The following is a 24,398-nucleotide window of genomic DNA, read 5'->3' on the forward strand; positions in this document are numbered from 1 at the left end:
ACTCATATCTCAACAGGATCTTGAAAAAAGGAATGTACATTAGGAATGCATGATTCTTCACAGATCTCCCTAAAAAGTGTGTCAGACAGCTACAGCTAATCCAAAATGCTGCTGCCTGCATCCTCACTAAAAATAAAAAGTGGAGCACATCAGCCCCATTCGAAAGTCCTTCCACCTAGTCCCCTGTAACTCGGAGAAAATACTTTAATATACTTCTGTTAGTCTATAAATCACTGAATAAAGCATCACCAAACTACATCAGATTTGTCTGTAGATCAAATGCCCAGGTTTTCTGGCTGAAGTCTGCTCTGCATAGCCAGGACCGGAACCAAACATGAAGAAGCAGCTTTTAGTTCACGTCCTCCATTAATCTGAAGTCCCCGAGCACTTCTCTCTGCTTCAATTGATTTTTCAGCTGTTTTATTTAAGCAGATATTTTAAAAGGTATATAGTGGAGAATTTTCGAGAATTTTTGAAAAGACCCACCTTCTCCATTCCAATACAAATGCACAACCCTGTACCCGCTCCCGACAGGGTACGCCTATTAAACGCGTGCGAGAGCATGTACAAGCCCACTTCTTCTCGTACACGCTCTGTTGAAAAGTTGCTGTTTGCATTGCTCATACAAGCTTACTTTCCAAAAGATTTGTAATTTTTCCTCTATGTCAGACTCACCACCAGTAAGTGAAAATGTTGACGATCATGTAGGATGGCCTTATATAACATACCACCAGAATGATTGACAATTAGGAGGACCACTTATTTTGATGAGCCACCCAGAAAAAGAACATCCATCAGTATACATACCTATAACATAACTCAAGTTTGAAGCCTAATCTCCTTTTACTAACCCCCCCCCCATGCATTTTCATGTCCTGTTCATATACAGCACTTTGAACTTTCTCGTTACTCAAATGTGCTACATAATTAAACCAGTCTTGCCCTGGTGTCACTTCATTTACAAAAAAATTATGTTTACTGTAACCACACAAGGACGGTTTTTAAGGTCCGATTCACGTGAAGGAAATTATATTATACATAAAGCAATCCATGTTAAGCCCAGTGGAAATCATGTCTTAACTGATTTGTAGTCTAGTACAGTACAGGGCTGTGCTGCTGCAGTGAACGTGGTGTCCTTTTGTCCTTGTGCCAGATGTCAGGATGTGGTGTACAACTCATTAGGGTGTCAAAATGCTCCTGTGCCAGTAAAGTCCTTTTATTTGGTGATTTTAAAGCCAAAAGTACCATCTGCTAAGGTAGCTGTGTCTCCATCAGTTAAAGTATAATGGTGCTGCTGCATAGCAGATAATGATGCCCAAACAGCCACAGCTATTGCCTCAGTGAGTCATCAATCAGTGAGGGAATCCTGCCTGCTCCTTTTGACCGGGGAGAACCTGTATTAGAACTCTGCCTGTGTGTAGGTGTATGTCTATATTATTCACGGGAATGTTTTGTGTGTGCCTATGTTTTACCAGCACCTTGTCTGGGTGAGTAGGCGTCTTCTTGCCTTTTCATCCATGTGCAGGCGTGTATTTAGTCTCTTCAAGTGTGTCTATTAGCTGATGCAGCTGTCAGCCTTTCTGTCTGTCTGTGTGTGTCTGTTTCTTCCTCTTTCGGTGCAGTCTTTGTAGTTTTTTTATGCTGTAGTCTGGCACAGGAAAAAAAGAAAGGCTCAGTGATAATCACAACACTTGGGGATAACATGTGGAGGAATGAGGGGGAAAACAAAGGAAAGGAAAACAAGGGTGATAGTTGGATGAATTGTTTCTAGTTAGATTTCAACATGAAGCTATCAGAACTCTCTGCGTGTGTTCGGTCCATATACAAATTCTTTGTTGGGATCTAAAAGTATTGCCAACGGAAAGAGGGCATATTTTAGGTCACAAACTAGCTACAGATTGAATTTGGAGGAAAACAACTTGATTATGTTCTCTCAGGCAAAACACAGTTGAGGAAATATAACAGAGGACACAGGTAAACACACACACACACGGTGTAGCAGCGTAACGGTACCTACAGTTCAATGTACTATGCAGGTGGTTGCTAAATACATACCATCTAAGAGCTCTTTCACAGTGGATATTTACTGCCCGTAGCACAACCAGAAATGGAAAGATTTTAAACAACAAGTAAAGACCACATAGGCCAAGCTAGACTTTTATGGCCCACTTATTTTCCTTTATATTTGCTTCCGAGGGAAAAACTGAACATTGTAGATGAATAATACTGACCAAAAGTTGATAAGCAATAAAAGTATAGGCTATTTCCCTCCACTCTCATGATCTATGAAAACGCTACAGACGGTTTTTAACGCACCAGTTTTTACTTCAATAGCTTTATTTTATCCTGTGATAAGTTTTTTTTTATTGCTGTTGCTTTACTTTTCTGTCTTAGTTTACCAGTGAAACACTTTGGTTGCTTAATTGTGTGTGATAGTGTTGTATAAATAAAGATCGATTGAATTATCATTTTATAAATGATGGAAATACATAGAAAAGAAAATGATGTAGTTAACATTTTACATTTCACATTTTTATGACTTAAAGGCAACAACACAGCATGTGTTTAGTGTACATTGCAACAATTAAAGCATAGGACAAATCTACTGCTGAAAATGTTCTAACAGAAAGGTGTCAAAATCTTAGACCTTTCTGGTTTACTTTATATAAATAAATTGCTAGCTGCCTCTGTGGTAAAATGTGGCAAAGATTCACATCAGCCAACAACAGCAGGCTATATAAAAAAAGAAGCTGATGATGCTGCGTTCAAACCTGTGGGATAAATTAAACTGCAATTCCCACGGCGGCTGAAAGACTCCACTACCTCATTAAATCTGCTGATTGACTGTTTCACTTAAACATGGAGGACCTGGATTTTACAGAGAAAGTCATGGACTGTGTCTGAATGTCCATCCTAATGCCTCAATCCCTATATAGAGCAGGGGTTATACAGAGAAGGAGTTTACTTCGTTAACTGACTGTTCTGACAGATGAACACTACTTTTCGTTCCCCATTGGTGCCGTCTCTCCGACTCTCCACACGGTGCATGTGCCATCTTTGTTCTTTCTTTTCCCAAAAACAAATCCCATGATCCTTTGTGAAGAGAGCACTAGCAAAGCATTCTGTGATACACTATATTGCCAAAAGTATTTGCTCACCTGCCTTGACTCACATATGAGCTTAAGTGACATCCCGTTCCTAATCCATAGGGTTCAATATGACATCGGTCCACCCTTTGCAGCTAGAACAGCTTCAACTCTTCTGGGAAGGCTGTCCACAAGGTTTAGGAGTGTGTTTATGGGAATTTTTGACCATTCTTCCAGAAGCGCATTTGTGAGGTTGCACACTGATGTTGGACGAGAAGGCCTGGCTCTCAGTCTCCGCTCTAATTCATCCCAAAGGTGTTCTATCGGGTTGAGGTCAGGACTCTGTGCAGGCCAGTCAAGTTCATCCACACCAGACTCTGTCATCCATGTCTTTATGGACCTTGCTTTGTGCACTGGTGCACAGTCATGTTGGAAGAGGAAGGGGCCAGCTCCAAACTGTTCCCACAAAGTTGGGAGCATGGAATTGTCCAAAATGTCTTGGTATGCTGAAGCATTCAGAGTTCCTTTCACTGGAACTAAGGGGCCAAGCCCAGCTCCTGAAAAACAACCCCACACCATAATCCCCCCTCCACCAAACTTTACACTTGGCACAATGCAGTCAGACAAGTACCGTTCTCCTGGCAACCGCCAAACCCAGACCCGTCCATCAGATTGCCAGATGGAGAAGCGCGATTCGTCACTCCAGAGAACGCGTCTCCACTGCTCTAGAGTCCAGTGGCGGCGTGCTTTACACCACCGCATCCGACGCTTTGCATTGCACTTGGTGATGTATGGCTTGGATGCAGCTGCTCGACCATGGAAACCCATTCCATGAAGCTCTCTGCGCACTGTTCTTGAGCTAATCTGAAGGCCACATTAAGTTTGGAGGTCTGTAGTGATTGACTCTGCAGAAAGTTGGCGACCTCTTCGCACTATGCGCGTCAGCATCCGCTGACCCCGCTCCGTCAGTTTACGTGGCCTACCACTTCGTGGCTGAGTTGCTGTCGTTCCCAAACACTTCCATTTTCTTATAATACAGCTGACAGTTGACTGTGGAATATTTAGGAGCGAGGAAATTTCACGACTGGATTTGTTGCACAGGTGGCATCCTATCACAGTTCCACGCTGGAATTCACTGAGCTCCTGAGAGCGACCCATTCTTTCACAAATGTTTGTAAAAACAGTCTGCATGCCTAGGTGCTTGAATTTATACACCTGTGGCCATGGAAGTGATTGGAACACCTGATTCCAATAATTTGGATGGGTGAGCAAATACTTTTGGCAATATAGTGTATCTCTGCTCATCTAGTAATCAAGGTTGCACACTACTTTTCAAGTAGCATTGTAGGAAATTTTGAGTTCACTACTTTTTCATCCACTAGACATTCAGACACTCATAAAAAGGTATATCCCGTAAATGGTTCCGATTTTTGACCTCCTACAAAGGGGTGCTCTTATTACGCTGTAATTGCCAAAAACTGCTTTTTGCCTGGCTAGAGACCATTTCATCTCTTTACCTCTCAGTGCTCCTCAGCTGCCCTCTACATAAGGATGACATAAACCGTTTACAGTGGTGTAGAAAGTACACAAGTTGAAGTATCAACTTCACCTCTATACTCAAGTAAAAATGAAAAAGTATGTGCTCCTAAAACTACTTAAAAGTATAAAATAACCTTTAAAAAAAAAAGAAGCCAGATGCCATCATGTGAATTGAAAGCTCAATTTCTCAACTATTTTGAAAAGTTCTTTGAGATAGGGCCAAGGATGATGGAGGTCTTGTTGGTCTCCGTCTCCATCTCCCTATATGCTCTCGCCTGTGTCCGACCTTTCAGACATTTCAACAGCTTTTTCAGAATCCGACATTGTAGCATGGCATAGGAAATTCGTGTTTGCAGTTTGAAGAACACCTGCTTGCTTCTGATGATTTTCTTTGGCGTCAGTACAAATCTGAGAAATAGCTAACCAATGAGTGTTTGCGTTATGACTCATCCAATTCCACTAGTGTTCACTAGATGTGGATGGCGCCAAGGATCTGCATTGGATGGCGCACATGACGTGAAATAAATATAAATATTAAACTGAATCCAAGAGTAACGAGTAATGTTTGTTTTAAAAATGTAAGGAATAGAACGTACAGATACTTGTGTGAAAATGTAATGAGTAGAAGTCAGAAGTAGGAAGAAAAATAAGTAATAGAGTAAAGTATAGATACCTAAAAAGTGTACTTAAATGCTGTAACAAAGTATTTGTACTTGTTACTTGACACTTCTGACCGTTTACTCTGATGCAAAATTCACATTCACTTTAAATGCACCTTGATGAGCCAAAACAAAAAATCGCTTTCATTCTTAGACTACACTGACCTGGAGATAAGAGTTTTAGGAACCTTTAAGAAGAGGTACAATCATGGAAAAGAACAGGACTGAAATTATCAACAGGATTAAATGGGAGAATGAAATAGCTGTTAAATGTTTTTGGGATCAAGTCTAATAGTAATGATACAGAAACCTTAAAACATACCGTTTGCTGAAATAATAATCTACTTACAGTTGTAACAGACAAAACAATACAAAAAAATAAAAACTTTGCATATATGTTTGAAAATATCTTTATATATTGATCGATGGATTCATATATTTTTTCATGTTTTTGGCATTTAGAATTCCTTTTTAAAATGCACAGTAAAAGTTTTTAATTCTTAATTATAAATGTTTATTTATTTAGGAATGGTAGTTTACTAAATAATTTTTTTAGATTAATAAAAAGTAATTCAAAATCAATTTTTGCTAAAAATAAAATTTCGATAGCTGCAGCCCTAGAGAGTTTTCCTTCAATGCAATCTGTTGCATAACAGTTCTGAAACATGATACTCGAAATAAAAAAAAAATGTTTCCTCCAGTTAAATCTACCTACATCGAAAATAAATATAAAGATCAAAATAAGTGAACCACTGATAAATGGTTCATTCTAAAAATCTAAAAAAAAAAAAAAAAAAAAAAAAAAAATTCTACGTGTGGGTAGGAATTTTTTCATGCCCACCTTGTTTGGTCCTGCAGACGAATAAAGCATTGCCAAATTTCACAGCATAAATGACGTGTTTAAGGTGATCGGCAAATTTAGTTTTTCCGCCAAACATATGAGCTCGCACCCAGGCCCAAGTTCACATTTTTGTCTTACCCCTCCTTCAATCTGTTGTCAGTGTCCTCTATATAATTTGGAGACTTCTTCAAATATGACTTTTAAAGGACAACCTTTTACCAATGGAATTCTTTTCAGTCTTTCTGTGCTCCTTAAGATGCATCATGGGTCTCTTGACTGCTCCTTTGGTTTAAGCAACAGTTTTTTTTTTTTGGTATGATCTAGAGCAGTGGTCAGCAACCCGTGGCTCTTTACCTACCTGGAGCTTTTAAAAAATGTTTCAAAATATAAAATAAGGATTTCTTTTGTTTGCTTGTTTTAATACGGTGTGGGAACGAAAATTTGCGTCACAGCCTGCAACACACATTTCAACACAGCGCGGTGCCAGCCACGAAAACTGTTCAAAGATCAAACAGGTAGAGCTCTTATGCAGGTATTTGAACTTTCTTCCATTTTTCCCCCAAATCCTCAAGATAAAAATAACACCAAGGAACCATGGTGAAGGAGGATGTGGGATCTTGGGGTTAGAGAGCTCTGCTCTGATGGATGTGAGTTCCTGCTTGGTTCCTCATGACCCCCAATCAACTCCTCCCAACAGAAAAACATCCACCATTGAAAGATTCATTTATCGTGTTTCTATAATTTCATCAATGCAACAAAACCTAATACATACAAACTGTAAGGTAAAGGGCAGTGAAGCGGTGAGCAGTAAACTCCATGAGGTGAGAGCGTTTACTGCTCCTCTCTCACCTGATTCTACTATGGAATTTTAAATTAAAACAATGAATATCGTACAGTAGTCACATAATGTGACATTTGCTCTAGGATCAACATTTAACCATGAATCCTTATTACATATTTAAGCCCATGTAATCATATTTTACAGTTGGCTAAATCACTTAAAGCCCGTGTTGCCATACAAGGTTTATGTAAGACTTTTACGTTTTTGCATTCCAGATGTTTTTTGGTCCAATATGGTTGTTTGATTCGGTATGGTTTCTGACCCCTGATCTAGGGTCATATGAGGTAAACACATTCAATGCGTTTTAGATTTTGTTTTGCCAGAAAAAACACAAATTTAATCTTATATCACTTTTTTCTTTTTCATTTAACAAACCAAATGTGTATGAATATGTTTGACACTGTATACACTACAGTGACTTATCCCAATAAGCAGTAAAATAAAGATCCAAGTCTTTCTTACAATAAAAAACAGAGCAGAAGATTGCCTAATAGAGTCGTTTTAGCTAAATGATGTTCACTATAACCTTAATCTTAATTACATTCTCTTTGGGACAGATTAACTGTGCATAGACACTGCCCTCTACTGGAAAATGAAATATTTCAAAACACTGAGTATTAAAGGTTAATTTGTTAATGAGTTCATATTTATCAAACAATGTATAGAAATAACAGGGTTAATATTTGTCACCAGTACCATCCTTACAAGTGGCAATGGAGATGGCAGATGTGTTCTTGTTTTTCAGTGCTGTAGCTTCCTAAACTCTGCCTTCACATTTAGACACACACACATTTTTTCTTGCTATATATAGTGAGGACCATGTGTTAATTCCCATTGGCTCCCATTAATTTTTTGTCATTCATAACCCTTTTATGCCCCAACCTTTACAATAACCCTAAACTTAAGCCTTACCAATGCATACCTTACCTTGGCCTTTAATCTAACCCTTAGCAAAAAAAAAGACACATGTCCACACTTTATTTTAAACAGTCCTCACTCTGATACCAAAACTGGAGCCACAAACCACACTGTCACACACAGGAAATGTTTTTTAGGATTCCTATTACCCAAAGGAAGGAAGGAAGGAAGACAGAGGTACTTTAACTTCAAGTAAATCCCATGGATCATCCTCCGTTTCGGAAATCACTCTCTCCTAGACATTTCCACCACAAAAGTACCATCAAAACTTGCTTGCTGTCTTTTGATTAAACATGGATCCTGTTGTTTAATGTAAAAGTTAAATGGACGCAGACATAATCACATAAAAATCTTACTACCCATTCTTATTGGTAACACTGTTAATAACAGACTGTCATTAATCAGTCCTGGGTAGGAGCATATTTTCTAGATCCTTCCCAAAAAGATACATTTATTATGTGGGGGTCAAGGGTCAAGGTAAATCCAATAACACTGATTGTGCATGTATCTCTGAGTATCTGATGAGTTTAAAAATCTAATATTAAATTGTACAGACCTACCATTTGGAGGAAAAACATAATTTCCTGAAAACTATTACTCAGGTCAAGAGGAGTTTTTCATTTTAGAAGCAAAGACTGCAGGGACCTGCTTTAAACCAGTAATATTTATGCAGGAGCATAATGTCACCATTATCAAAAATAGATCAACGGTCTCATTAAAAGAAAAAAAAAGAAAAAAAAAAAAAGCTTAACCTTCCCTCTGTTTATCCCGGGTGGCTTATGAAAACATGTCACTCTGCAGCAAGATTTAAAATTCTGTGCACCTACAGGGAGCATTAAAACAGCAATAAACTACAAAGGGCACCTTGCTGTATTGTGCTTAAAGCAGGAAGACAGCAAAGACACAGTTAGTGGACAAACACTGGGTGGGATTTCCTTTTTTCCCCTCACTGGCTCCTGCCTTACATTGTCCATTTTCAGATGCTGGCTGAGTGCCGTTTTCCACAGAGGATAACATAATGTCTGTCTGTCATCAAGCTAAACACAATCGCAACACAAAATTGCATTTTGTAACACACAATGTCAGTGTCTGCCTTTAGCACAAAATGACATCTAAAGACAAATAACAGTTTATCAAAAAACAATTGTACACCCCTGATATCTTTGTAAATATTATATTCTTTTTCATGGGACACATTAATAAAATGCAGTTGGCGTTTACAGCTTGTAAAACAACTTAATAGCTCAGTGAATCTGTAGAGCCTTGTGGTCCATGTGTTTTTTAAAAAATTTATATAAAGGGATGTAGATTACTTGGACTTGGGTCTGCCTCGAGTCAAGGATTTGATGACTTTAGACTCGACTTGTGACAAGACTTCGACATTACTTCTGACTTCACCCTTTTTAATTGAAAAGACTTGCTACTCTCCCCAAAACCCAAAGATCGAAAAGAATGTAAATGATAGGCTCTGTATCTTTCATTGAGTTTATACGTGTGCAATGGTGAGGCTTGCAGGCAGTTTCAGTTGCTCCAGTTGCATTGAGCCCAAGCCTTTAGAGGCCACCAAATTGTGCTCCACAGCAACGACAAGAATGGAGACTTACTTTGCAATGAAATTACACCAAACAAAGCAATCAAACCACCTTACTGGGCCAATGCCTCCAGTCTGCATCTCATGCTGCAACTAACAATTATTTTGCAAATTTATTAATCCGTCAATTTTTTTTGATTAATTGATTAATAATCTGGATAGGGCATACTGACAGACGAAAAAGATTTTCATCTTAAATGCAAAATAAAAAAAAAATATTTTTTCATATTGTGTAATTGCTGTTCACGTTGGGTCGCTCTCTCAGCTAAAGGCATGATTTAGACACTCCAGTTAACTAATTAATTACTAAATAAGTTGACAATTATTTCAATAATCGATGTCGACATGATCCAACACAAAGATAAGCTTTATCGGTCAAGCTCATGCAAAACACTGATTTGCTGTAACAAAGTCTCAGAAGGGTAAGATTTATGTACAAAAAGAAAACCTATACATGAAATAATGTTTTGTCTTTATAATGTTGCTTTTTGTTGTTCATATAAATATACTGATGTGATAATTTTTTAATATATAGCCCCCATGGAGAAAACTCCACCAGCTGCGACTGGTTTGGAGGTAAGGTAAAATGTTGTAGATCAGAGCAAGATGCTCAACAGACAGTCCAACAGATCTGGGGGCAGATGGTGGGTGGCTGGGTCTAGCCCTGGAGGCTAACAGTGGAGACTGGATGTCAGGCAGAGTGCGGGTAAGGTCAACTCTGTAAGCTGCGAGAGCAGGATGAATAAAAAAAAATTATTTAATGATTGTTTTAAGGGCTCAATTAAAATGGCTTCTTTAAAAGCCAGCCACAAAACTCTGAATAGCATTCCTTCATCCTATTTCTATGTCATTCGTTTCCCTTTCAGTTATAATGGTCAAAAGCTTTGTTTCCACTGAAACCTTTTTCTATTTATTCAATAGTCGTTTTTTTATGTGGACCTGTTATGACTTTAAAAGCATGAAATACCATGGATGTTTTCTATTATTATTAAGTTTTAACAACTAAGCAATGTCAGCACTATTTTATCTTTCTGCAATTTCAGTTGCACTTGTTGTAATATACCGTATACATACCGAAGCATTCATGATTGGTAAATATAGATTTACTTTGTGGTTAAAAGGACTGCAGGGCTTTGCGACTTGCCCGTCTTAACAATTCACTTTCCTGGGAACTTGATTTTAAAGAATTGAGACTGATTTATGACTTGGAAAACAATGACTTGGTCCCACCACTGGTTATCTACATAAACCTGTACTTCCAGTCTACGCAAGCACAGTGCCAACCAACCGGTGTACCACAAACACACTAAACATAGATGCAAGCTCCGAAAGGGCCATTAGTTGACGCAATCAACATTGACTATGAAAAACTAGTTGTCACATAATCGTTTAAAAATAAACATTGTTGTATAACTCAACATTTCCTTTTCTGTGATCAAAAGTTTGAATCACAGGCAGTCGACTGAGGCAGTTGGAGAGGGCAGACTTATTTTCCTGGTGAAAAATGAACATCACATAATTCACTGTGTCTTGAAGAGCTGTAATGTCTGAAAGCGGGGCAAAAACAACTGAATAACAAATAAATAATAAATTCCATGTTCTTTAACAAAATCAAGCTTGCAATCATGAAAAGGAGTGGTGGTGGTCAGGGCCTTCAAGGTCTTCACTGCTGGCCTAAACTCAATCAGAAACACTAACCTACATTCAAAACCTTAAATTTTCCAACTGTAATAATTTATACCAAAAAATTCCATTCTCTTAATTTTGTAGCATTTCTCTCGCCGGCGCTGCTTCCATTACATTTATGTGGTTGCTATATTTTTTGTCCATTCAGATCTTAGCCGCACACATCAAATGTCGCTTGGGTCTGGTTGCGATCCAGTTTTGCTGGTATGCTTCCGCAATGTCTGCTTGGAATTTCTTGGGATGCACAGCAGTTTCTCACCAAAGCGCACGGGGGAGCCTATTCGAGAACTCGGGAGAACTTCGGCGGCGCCGGTGGGGTTGTTTATCTTCCAAAACAACAATGGCCCATCTGCAAAATTTTACGGTCACGGAGATGGATCTAGAGTTGCAAGACATCGAAGAGGAACAGGTTCTGTTAATGGAGTTAGCAAAAAGACAGATTAACCTTTCATCGTAGGTGTTCATTGTAGTTGTTCCTCGTTTTTTTTAAAATGGCGCACCCCGGCAACAAATCGAGAAGGACGACCACACAGACAGCCGGAAAGGCATACCAAGGACCAATCACAGCTGCTTTTTGTCTGCACACTTCCGCTTGAGGTCTGTGCGGGTTTGTGACCGTCCGACACGTAGTCAGAATTTTTTTAATGTTTTATGTTCCATTTCATCTGGTTTTTAGAAGCATATTGAGTCTGAAATTTTACTAATGATGTAAATGTGTGGCTATAGAGTAGAGGATTGCGGTTGGGGTGGTATGTGTCATCCTCAAGATCAGGTCCTCTACCAGAGGCCTGGGAGTTTGAGGGTTCTGCACAGTATCTTAGCTGTTGCTAGGACTGCACTCTTCTGGACAGAGTCCTCTGATGTTTTTATCTGGAATCTGCTGTAGCCACTCTCCCAGTTTGGGGGTCACAAACTGAGTGCCTGTTCCCCCAGTGCTCAAATTACCACTGGCACCACTGCTGCTCTTACTTTCCACATCTTTTCTAGCTCCTCTTTCAGCCCTTGGTATTTCTCAAACTTCTCGTGTTCTTTCTTCTTGATGTTGCTGTCGCTTGGGATTGCCACATCTATCAGTACTGCCTTCTTCTGCTGTTTGTCAATCAACACGATGTCTGGTTGGTTAGCCATCACCTGTTTGTCAGTCTGGATCTTGAAGTCCCATAGGATCTTAGCTCGGTCATTCTCAACTACCTTAGGAGGTGTCTTCCATTTTGACCTTGGGACTTCCAGCCCATACTCATGGCAGATGTTCCTGTACAATATGACAGCTACCTGGTTGAGGCGTTCCATGTATGCACTTCCTGCCTACATTTTACACCCTGCTGTTATGTGCTGTATTGTTTCAGAGGCATCTTTGCACAGTCTGCACCGGGGGTCCTGCCTGGTCTGGTAGACCCCGGCCTCAATTGATCTTGTACTGAGTGCCTGTTCTTGTGCTGCCATGATTAGTGCTAGTTTTATATCAGCCACTTCTTCTATTTGTCTGTGGTACATGCCGTGCAGCGGCTTGTCCCTCCATGATGGTTCTCCTTCATCTTTCTTGTCCTCACTTTCGGTTTTCTCCTGCCTGAGGTATTCGCCAAGCCATTTGTCTTTGGGGGCCATCTTTCTGATGTACTCCTGGATCTTAGTTGTTTCATCATGGACAGTGGTCTTGACACTCACTAGCCCTCGGCCTCCCTCGCTACGCTTGGTATACAGTCTCAGGGTGCATGTGACAGTCTGGTTTCATATGTGGTGCTTTTCATTGTATGAAAAATGTTATTCTTATATTTAAGTCATCCTGTCTTTCTCTTTACTTTCTTGGCATAATATGAGGAAAATTAATCTACTGCAATAATAAAAAATCCAGTATAAATAGGTTAATGTGAAATTTTTCTTTTACTGACATCTCTTAGACAATGGACTGAATAATTCTGAATTAAACATTAAGTGAGCTCTTTCATTTGATAATGATTATGAATCACAATGTGTAATTATAGGTGAGTTTAAAATTTAAACAAAGTTTTCAGATAAGGGATGATACCTAAAAGGTTAGAACCTGTTCAGATCCATTATCCACTCTCGATGCCCAACTCTACTAAAAATAGTTAGAATTTAGTGTGGGAATATCTAGCGGTAATTGTATTTCAGTCTTACCGAGAAAAATAGCTGAAATTAATCAGACTGCATAACAACAACTACATTTAACTTAAATGTCTAACTGAAGTGATGGAGATTATAGGTTGAAATAAATAATTCAGTCATCTTCATTTTAAATGTTGAAGACCGGGAACATTGCCTCATGAAAGAGACCAAGTCGGATTGCGTGATAATCATAACAATGCTCCACTATTTACACTGTAATTTAAAATCCTTGTACTGTAAACATTACTAATTGTTAAATGCTTTAACAGTGAACAAAGAAAAACATGAACATACATTTAAATCAGTTACAATTCTAATGAATATTTTTATGGATTTTATGAGGTTAAAATAAAGGGAAGTGAATTATTATGTTTGAGTTATGAAGTTGTTGCTCCACGTTCAGGTTGTTTCTGGAAGATTTCTATATCATAAAGGCAAAGCATGACAACTCTGGATCAGAAGTGATAGAAAGGGGCTCTTTAAGCAACTAATCTGCACAGTGGCAGAAAATGTTTCTATTGCCAAATTGTGGAAATACTTTTTTTTTTTTAGGGGGTCAGGAGAGGTCTCAGAGGTAATGATAAAGAGGAGCTGCCTCGCCAAAGGTGGAGTGATACAGCAAAGTTATGAAATAAGCAGCAACCACACTGCGAGAGGCAGCTTCTCTCGTCCCTCAGGTTTCTTTCTTCCTAGTTTGAATAACAACTAATCATTTATTTCAATTGAAAACTCTGTAGTGTAAAAGGTAAATTTTTTATCATAAACGTCCCTCTAAACTTATGATGTAGGTAATGGAATAATTGTGGTAGTATTTTATATGATCAGTTAAGACATGTGAAAGATCTAGTTAAAAAAGGTAAAATATTTAACAACAATGCTTTAATTATAGCATTATTAAACCTGAACAAGCATGTTCATCAGACTTTAGCAGATAAGAGTTTCTAAAGGCAGAAAAATTAGCTGGAACTTAACTGACTGGCCAACATTACTGCATTAGAACTGAGTGATTAATGACTTTAATAGAAACTACTTAGTTTCACACTCACCCACACAGTTGTTAATGAATGACACTCACAACAATTAACATGATTTTCAAACTCATCTAAGAATCCATGAACATATAAGACACACTGAGGTGGCTAGCTGGTGCATGGTGGAATAAGAAAATTAGATAAAAAGAACACTTCAGACATCTTTAAACTTAAATCCCAGGCTGATTTACATTGGCAGAGACATCCAGCAGATCTAATTTGGTTAATTTCTCAATAAAAAAAAGAAAAAAGGTTTCATTTTATTTAGGTCTATTTAGGTCTACTTTATTAAAGAAATACTAAGGAAACACTAACTTTAAAAAAAATTTAAATTGAATAACATTAACATTAAGTGAATTTGATCACATTAAGGCCAGCCAGAATACTACAGATACTAGTCTACTACAGATAATCCTATTCTCAGGTATTATTCCTTTCTGAGTTCTCTAACACCGTGGGCAAGACCAATGAACAACAGCCGAAAAATTTTTGTCTCCCTCTAAAACTCCAATCCAACAAAGTTTGTATACATCTGTCAACTCCACGACTAAGGGAGGGGCAGGAGTCTGCGATAAATCACTACAAGAAATGGAAAATCCTCCCTATCTTCGCCTCACTGCATCATCACAGTGCATCACAGCTACCTGAATCTACTTCCTCTATTTCATCTAGCAGGGATGGAGTCAAGAATGGTTCTTCAGAGACAAAGACTGGACCATCCAGTGGACATTATTCTTTCTTCATTACAAAATACAAGAATTAACAGAACAATGGTAAATCTACCAAAATTACTTCTTAAAAATAAACTAATAATTGCCATGATAAACTAATGTCAAGGTTATTAAATGCAGCAACAAATACAAACATATTCTCTTAACTTAATTTCTTTAGTTTACATCTCACAATGACGAATTTTAGAAAAACCTTTAGAAGATTGAAGGTGTCAGAGTGATAAAAACTGTATTTTTAAAGAACTAGTTTTTCAAAAAATGTTTTATTCTTTTTATATCCACACAGAAACCCTGTTATTGGCATGAATACTCACCATATGGGTCGTTTTTCAAGTTTATCTGTTTGACAATGTGCACTTATCTCTAGGTATTTAAGTGTGACTAAGTGATGCTTGTATAAAGCGTTTTGATTTGTCAAACTATATAATGTTAAATAAAGGAGAAAAAAAAGTGGAGAAAACAGAACTGGACAGAGAAGCAGCACCTACTCTTGGCACAGCTTTGGGAGGAGAGTAGAGGATTGATGAGAGGTAAACTGGTACCAGGATCAAGGTGAGAACAAAGAGGCCGGTTAGGGAGTTGATTGCTGAGCAGATCAATGCATTTCAAAGCAGACTGGATTGTGTGAGGGACTAGTCCATGTTGCCAGCAGAAGCCACAGCAGAGATTGCAGAAACACAAGAGGTCTTTTGGCTCCTGACATCATAAACAACACAACAAATACTGATTCTCCCCTAATTTACATCTTCCTCCTGTGTACATATGGTGTATATTATTGCACTTTATCCCATCTATGTACATATTGTACTACAACTCTTTCCAATTCATTTCAAATGTCTATTATTGAGAATGTTTTAAAGTCTGTATTAATAGTACATTATTTTGTATGGTATTGTTTGTACATTTCCCCTTTTTGTTTTTGGTTGTTCAATACGTCTTAATAATTTTTTTAATTCTTCATTAACAATTTTCTTATTTTTACTAGAGGCAGACTAACAAACTACTTCTATATAATTATATAGGAGTGAGTTTGCATTTGTGGAGGCAGACATCTTTTGCTCTATAGCAGCACAGAGATGGCAATCTAATGACTATAGAGATTGCCACACAGACTAATGGAATACCATGTATAAAATGATCTATGTAAACTAGACTTCCACCAGCCACAACTAGCAACCACCCCGTTATTATGAGGATGAGTGATTTCAATCCCCGGATGTTGCGTTTATGTTTTGTTTTTTTATGAGTGGACTCATGTCTTTCTTCTGCCCTCAGCTAAGTTTTGCTTTGGTCAGAGAGTCCAGAAGAGGGGGACAAGTGACCTGGACAACAGAGGTAAGTTGAGACCATATTCCTGAGCTCAAGCAGAAGCAGCGGGGAATCAGTGTGCGAACACCAGGAGAGAGAGCTCCATTACAGCAACGAGCCAGCCAGCTATGCCGGAGGCGGCAGCTTGCCGCTGCTAGCTTAGGAGGATGCTGATGAGAACAGCAGTAGCATGGGGAGGTCTGCTGGGAAAGAGCGCTAATGGCCCGGAGGAGGCTACAGCTGGCCCGAGCTAACCACGGAGATTCAAAGAAGAGCGGCGGAGATTGGATTTGTCCACCGCGCGGAGAAGTCTGAAGGCAGAGAAGAGTGGCTGCAGCTTTGCGTGAGGTGGACAGCATGACATCGGAGAAGCTCGCCAGGGAAACAGCGCAGGAAGAGACAACGGCAGGCCAAGGCTAGGCTCTGGAGGCTAACTGCAGAGATGGACAGATGGCCACTAAGTATCTAAGGATCCAGGAAGCTTTTTCAATTCAAAATGTCATAATAAGTGTTAAGTTGGAGGTTTTATAGAATGGACCACAACAGGCGAGATGTAATGATCCCCTCTATGGGGATATCTCGCCTGTTCAGGCAGGTGCAACAATTCCCCCTAACGACCCCCTTTTAGAAGCAAAGACCAGTATTGTGCATTGCATGCTAACAAAGAACCCAAACGACTACCCATTCCTAAGGGATGGATCTTTTCTTCTAGTTCAGTTTGCATGTTTTTTTTAAACCAAAAGAAGGCATTGTTTAGGTCCACTCTATAAAGCCTCGAACTCAACGCTAATTCTGACATTTTGAAATGAAAAAGCTTCCTGGTTGGGAAGCGAAACATCTTCAAACTTGGAAACAAAGTCCAGTGGATTGTTTTTTTTTTTTTTTTTTACTTTTTTGGAATGACTATGACCTGGATGACTGAGAATCTTCACCAGCATACAGTCCATGTCTGTGCTGGAGGAAGGATACAAAAGGCTCTTTCTAAGGCTAAATAAAAATAGTTTTTTTTAAAAGGTTGATGCTGAGATATAATGTTAATTAAACATGTTATCACTTGACAAGATAGATAAAGTGACGTAGAGGAAGCCATTTTGTACCATGATGAACGTATTTTTGGGAGAGACGGGCAGTGTTGGGGGGGCAGGTAATGTCGCTGCAGTCTGACAATTAGATGTCTCTGAAAATCAGACATTGTAGCTTTAACATTTCTGAAAACTGAATAAAAATGAATCTGAAAAATAACTTAAATAAAATCAGAGAAAACAGCAAACTTTATGTTTTACCTTTTAAATTATTTTTCTGCATTTTTGTCAAATTTCAATTTACAAAATGTATTTTTTAAAGTTCCATTTAATAAGCTATTTTTTTTGCTTGCAAGAATAACTGAACAAAATGTATTACATTTAGTTTTTTCTAGTCATGTTTTAGTTTAGTAAAATCAAAAGTGTTTGGATAATAAACTGGTTGACCTAACTAGAAATTGCACAAAGCGGATCATGGGTTCATATCTACTGTAGGAATAATGCAATCCAGTCATTAAAAGCTCCATAAAAAACAATGTAGATGTCTCCCTTTAAATTTTTTTTATAAATAAATAAATAATGAGCATTAAGCTTTCACACTGGAGGCATAATTTTACGTAAAGGTATATTTTTTGCTGAACATTTCAATTACTAACAGATAATACTGGGACCCTACCTTTTTTTTATTGAAGGATTCACAGCTTTAATGGGGTTATGGCCACAGTCTTTTGAGTAGGTCAACATGTACGGCGTGATGTTAACAGCATCATAGATAGAGTCCAAATCCCAGTAGGAGGAAAACAACATGTATGCACTCTCAACTGCATGCAGAGCTCGGGATGAGAGTGCCAGCCAAATGGCATAAAAAAGTGGTAATCCTACAAAGACAGGCAGTTACACAATATGTGATGGATGATGAGGAAAAAAAGGAAATCCCAAGGTCAAAAGCAAAGAGAATTTTTAAAAAGGCTTAAATGATCAAGAGCAGTGTGGAGCAACATTAGTGTATTACATGATCAGCTAAAGCAAAGGGGGGTGGGGGTCAAAAGGCTAATAATTTAAGCCTTAGTGAATCGTTCATATAAGCACTATGGATGTTATATAAAAAGTAAAAAAAGCTACTGCAGCCAACAGTTTAATAAACCATCTTTAACTAGCTTTAAAAGACAGGCCTGTACAGCCGAGTTCATTTTATATCTGTATATTATATGTAAATATTTAATATTTTATCATAATTTCTTACAATGAAAATTATTTATTGAATAATATTCATGTTAAAAGATATAAATAGAATCTACAATTGTCATTAGGTTAAGGAGAGCATGTGTATTCAATTTGTTTAAGATATATATATATGTATATATACATATAAGACAACCCCTATAAGGAGAAACTATACATGAGTAAATCATAAATACTAGACAACATTAACTCTGCTACATTAACTGAAAGCTGCATTTTCTCTAATTTTTTGACAGATAACCTGTTTTGCTTTCCTTGGATGTTAAATATTTGCTCTATCGTGATCAGAGTTGTGCTTTAAATCTCCAAACACAAGTCCGACAGTGATAAAAACCTGTGCGGGTGCAGGACATTTCTGCTCTTCTCAGCCTTTGCACCAAAGCCAGACAGAAGCACAAGCATAATTGCTTGATATTAGGGCTGCAACTAACGATTATTTTAAAAATCGATGAATCGGCCGATTATTTTTTCGATTAATCGATGAATCGGACAAAAAATATTTTTTATATTAACCTCTTTATTCCAAAATAAACATTTTAGACAGAACAAACAAGCACACAAGTACAGGTTGCTCATTAACTGTACTGGTGCAATATGAAAAATAAATGTTTGTGTTAAAACTACGCAAACTAACATGAGAAATGTAGCTGTACATCCACAAAATATAGGGTACTTTGTTTCATAAAGTGCAAAAAAATAATTTTTTGTTTTTAAAAGACCCTAAGGGGTTCAAACAATAGGTCCCCCCATTTCAATAAATGAGTTTTTTTTTGACTAGAAGAGTTCTGCCTTTTAAGACAGGAAAGTATAGCAGTTAAAGAAAATACTTAACCATAGAGATAAAAATAGCCCTGTGATTCAAATTATAAATTGTATTTGGAATAAAAATGAGAGAAGTAGGGGTGCTAAAAAACACATCCTCCAAAGACAGATATTTACATGGGAATGTGGCATATAATTAATTGTCATATTACTGATCTTGCTGGATTTTATTCTGCTTTACTTCCATAAATTGCAGGATCTTCTTTACTTTATCTTTGCCAGAAGATTTAAACTTTAAAAGCTTTGTCCTCATAATTTGCAAGTTAATTTATTTATAAAGAAAATATAAACGCTGCTTAAGCTAATTCAAATGAAATTAAAAGTAAAATAAGTAGCCAACCTTATCACTGTCTGTAACCTACTAACACGGTAAGGAAAGCATCAGATGAGCTACCTGAGAAACTAACGTTACGTTTCCCCACTTTAAAACGAAACAAACATGGTGGTTCCGTGCCATGTTAATTTGTTTTGACAAAAGTTGCATGTTACGACTGCGCAGGCTATTTTAATTATTGTGATCAATTTGCGCCGTCAATCCCGGCGCATGCGCGCTTCATTTGCAGTCAGGACGCTGAGGGTAAACATCCTGCGGCTCTGACTGCAGTGCTGAGAGGGACTCCTGCGGGAGAACGGGGTTGGGATGGGGGAGGCGCCTCACGGCAGAGTAGGAACGTTACATGCTTTCATGTAAGAGTCTCCAAAAGCCACCAGTGACACCGTAAAAAGTCGCCAGATTTGTCGCTAGTCGCTTTTTTGAAAAATAGTCGCTGGAGGGGTCTGAAAAGTCGCTGAGTTGGCAACACTGCACCTGCGGCGCTGACTCGCTCTGCCGTATTTTTTTTCTTCCCCTTATTGAAATATATTTGATCTTAAACTTTAAATGCACAAATTTTGACAAACAAAAAAGGAATATCCTAACAGCTTATTAATTATATTCGACATAATATAATACTATTTCTGCAGTTGATCATTTTGGCTGCTTGTATTGGACTGTAAATATTGGATTTTCACGCTTTATCTAAGCGTCACGTTTTAAATGTCCTCAAACTTTTGGTTTTATATTCGTGTTCCACATGGGACAGAAAGAAACAACCTCATGAGTAAATCTGATAGATGCACTTAATAAGAACAATTCATTTATATCGATCCTTCTTCAAATATAGGTCATACTCCATCATCCAGTGGGGACAGGAGATTTTTAACAGAGTGGGATAAGAGTACCCATAAACTGTATTTTAGTAAAAGTAGCACTATTTCATCATACGTTTAGAAGTTAAAAAGTAACCTTTAAAGAAATTACTAAAGTAAGAGTAAAAAAGTATTTTGTAAAAAGGCTACTGATCTACTTACTACCCATGATTATAGTTATAAAACTTACAAAATCATTAGTTATAATATAGGTTAAATTACACTATACCGTTTACCGCATTTTCACTCAACTTCCACAGCAGACGGGGGGGGGGAGATTTATCAAACAAGCCTTGAGTGCAACAAATAAAGTGTCTCTCAATGGCGCATATTTGTTAAAAACATGCTGGTTTTCGTTAAGTGAAGTTACTCGCAATGGTGGAGATAATTTGGAGAAATTTCACTCAGGAGTGGTGATTTTTCCCTCATATGTTTACTTAAATAAAAGGCAAAAGTACAATGCTGTAAAGCTACTACTAAAAGTACATTCTTATCACAAAATTATTCAAGCACATTTAACTAAGTAAATGTAACTAGTTACCCATCAGATTTGGTTAGATGCTCAGATCAGATCAATGTGTGGATTTGCCATAATTTTCTACAACTGATTCCGTAAAAGTTCAAAAAATATCCACTGGACTTGGTTTCCAAGATTTGAAGACGTTTCTCCACCTCTCCAGGAAGCTTTCTCAACTCAAATGTCTGGATCTGCAGTGAGTTTGAGTCTTATACAGACAAAGCCTTGTATCGCTTGAAAACATGCAAATGATAACCGATGAATGGGTCGTTTGGTTCCATTGTTAGCCTGTAATATCTGAAACCTGTCTATGATTCTGAAGGTCGGTCATTAAAGGGGGGGGGGGGGGTTGCCGTTAAGGGGGGGATTGTCTCCTGTAATACCTGAAACCTGTCTATGATTGTTAAGGGTTGGTCGTTTTTCTACAACTGAATAAAAACAAAACTGAGATAATAATCTTTGGACCAAAGGAGTAGAGATCCAGAGTTAGCTCACACAAGGTGAGTGTGAGTTGAGTGTAAGTTGAGTCACCTAATACATACATCAGGATTCCAAGACTCTAGCTGGCAGAGGTTTTAGCAATGTGACAAAAAATATTTCAACATTAGAATCATGATTCCCATTTATTGAGATCTAGAGTCAATATTTAATATTCCAATGTCAAATTTAAAAACCCCAGATATTAAAACGATTTTATTGGGTGTCAGCCTCTAGTTTGTAACTAGACCAAATGTCTGCACCTTACTATGCACTTGGTCTTGGAAGGTACACAAAAATAATATTTGATGTGTCAAAGAAGATATCCTGGTAAGACATTTCATTTATAAACATTGACCATCTTTGCTCCCATTCCTTTCCTGCTGGGAACACACGGTACACATTAAAAAATGGCCTCTACTTATATAGGGCTTTTTCAAGTCAAAGGACTTGACCAAAGTGCTCTACACTACATTCATTTATTCATTCACCCCTTCAATCACACACTGATAGTAGCAAGCCACATTGTAGCCACAGCTGCCCTGGGGCTCGAAAGAAGCTAGGCTGCAGTCCCTGCAACCACCATCAGTAAGCAATGCGGGTAAAGTGTCTTGCCCAAGGACACAACTACACTGTAGGCGGAGCCGGGGCTCGAAACAACAACCATCCGGTTGCGGGGCAAACTCCTTCATCCAACGCCCCATCACAACCATTAAATCAGTCAGAGCGACCTCCTTGTTGGTAAGCGAGCTGCTGCAGAGTTGTTAGCCGGATTGGCCCTGTATAATGTAAGCTCGCGATGTCTTTACAAAGTGAGCCAAATATTAAAATCTAATTCTTAATGCATCAAAACGGCAAAAAGAATTCACATTAATCAGAAAAATTGACTGCTTTGTTTCAGTTTCTCCCAACTTTCCAGAGAAATCTTGCATTTTTTTTTTAAATAATGGTTCAGTTGATTAAGTGAGGACATAAATATCAGCATTCTGCTCTCTTTAGGTTCAACTAGATAATTTCTGCCATGTTAAGCATTTTTTCTGTATGTTTCCTGCAGTTTGCTAGGATCCCCAGACATGGATGTTTGTGATTAGTTTATTAAAGCGATTACCAGTATAATTTAGGTGCTTTCCCCCTTAAAACCAACTATACTAAAAAAAGGTTTAAAAATGTGTTTGTTTTCTAAGAACTTTGACAAAACAAATTTTAATGTTTTCTAATGTTTTACTTACAGTTTGTAATATAATAGGTTTTTTTTTATAATTTTCCTATTCCAAAAATAAATCCTTTTACTTGTAAAATTAGTTGCTTGATTTGTTTGAACAGTTTCCTACTGTCCAGGATTAAATACCTTATTCTCAGAGTATCAGACCCCATACGCCTAAAATCTCACCATTCAAATGCGAACAAATGCTTGATCAGTCAGAAGGTTGAGCTTCAATCAGGAATTTTAGAAATTACTTGTAAGTTAACTTTAAAAATTATTTCAAGCAAAATATTTTTAACATTCAAGGTAGAATATTCTGTTTTCTAAAATGAAAATATATTTGCAGTAAAGAATTTTGCCCTGATTGAAATTTCGTTTCTTTGGACTACTTAAAAGATTTAACATTCATCAAACTTTATTTATCAAACATTTTGTTAGAATGAAATATAAATTTTCTGATAATTGTCACAGCTTTTTTGCAGAATATAAAACTGTTAAAGCAGTTATTCTGAGCTCTCTTGGTCTTTGCTATATTTTAAAGTTTAGTTATGGGTATTTATAATGTTTGTTGTATTTTGTCATGCCTTTTTTCACAAAACAATCGAACATAGCAACATATGGTTAAGGAAGCCCAATTACATAAAAATTAATCATTAAAACACAAACTTTGGACAATTAATGGGATGTTAGAGATGTGTAACTGGAGGATAATCAGTTGTAAATTGGATCCTCATCTAATTGTACCGATTCTTTTGGACACACCCTACTCTTCAGCTAATTATGACCTTTTTTTCTTTTAATTCTGCCAGCAAGAATTTACCGTAAGTCAGGGGCGTAGCTAGATGGGGGGCCAGGGAGGGCCACGGCCACCCTTACCATTTTTTCCCTTTAATACAGTCGGTGGCAGCAGTAATACTCTCAAGTGGAATGTTCTAACTTATTTAACATTTTAATTTATGTAAACAATTACCTGACAACAAAAAAAACAGTGGCTAATCACGCACATCAATATACTAACATTAAAGATAAATACAGACTTCATGACCTTTTCAGAACTAGATTTTGTGTTATATGAGGTAAAGAGAAAATTATGTCTCTGCAAGTCATCTATGAATCTTCACTGAAATCAGAGATAAAGAACTACTTAAATATTTAAGTTATCCATTTAATGTAGATATTAGAACATGTAAATATAAATTTTATGCTGAAAGATTATTAATAAAAGTAGGTTAGTAATGATAATGAATAAGATGTTCGCCCCAGAGCTAAAGCTGAAACAATTTTGTTCACACCTTTAATTTAGACAGCATGAATGTTTAAATATATGCATCTGTTTGTTAGCAAAGGCTGTAGGAAAGTATAGATTGTCTTTATTTAGAAAATATGGATGTTGTGATTGTTCATTTTACTTTTTGAACAGTGTAGATTGAGCCTGAGGTTCTGGCACCTATCCGCTTTTGGCCACCCCTCAGTGTATACTGGTTATTGCCTGGGTTTATAAATTTTTTCTGGATACGCCTCTGCCCCTAGTTTGATATCATGGTTTCCTTAATGAAACTAAAACAGCA

General features: G+C 37.6%; 1 protein-coding gene across 2 annotated transcripts in view; it reads right to left on the reverse strand.

Annotated features, from left to right (window-relative positions):
- The window catches only part of slc4a11 (solute carrier family 4 member 11), a 212,185-nt gene that overhangs the window by 187,266 nt on the left and 521 nt on the right, over positions 1–24,398 (reverse strand). The window lies entirely within an intron of this gene.

Source organism: Cyprinodon tularosa, unplaced genomic scaffold (assembly GCF_016077235.1).
Source record: "Cyprinodon tularosa strain WSP-4 unplaced genomic scaffold, ASM1607723v1 ctg54, whole genome shotgun sequence".
In the NCBI taxonomy this organism is placed as follows: Eukaryota; Metazoa; Chordata; class Actinopteri; order Cyprinodontiformes; family Cyprinodontidae; genus Cyprinodon; species Cyprinodon tularosa.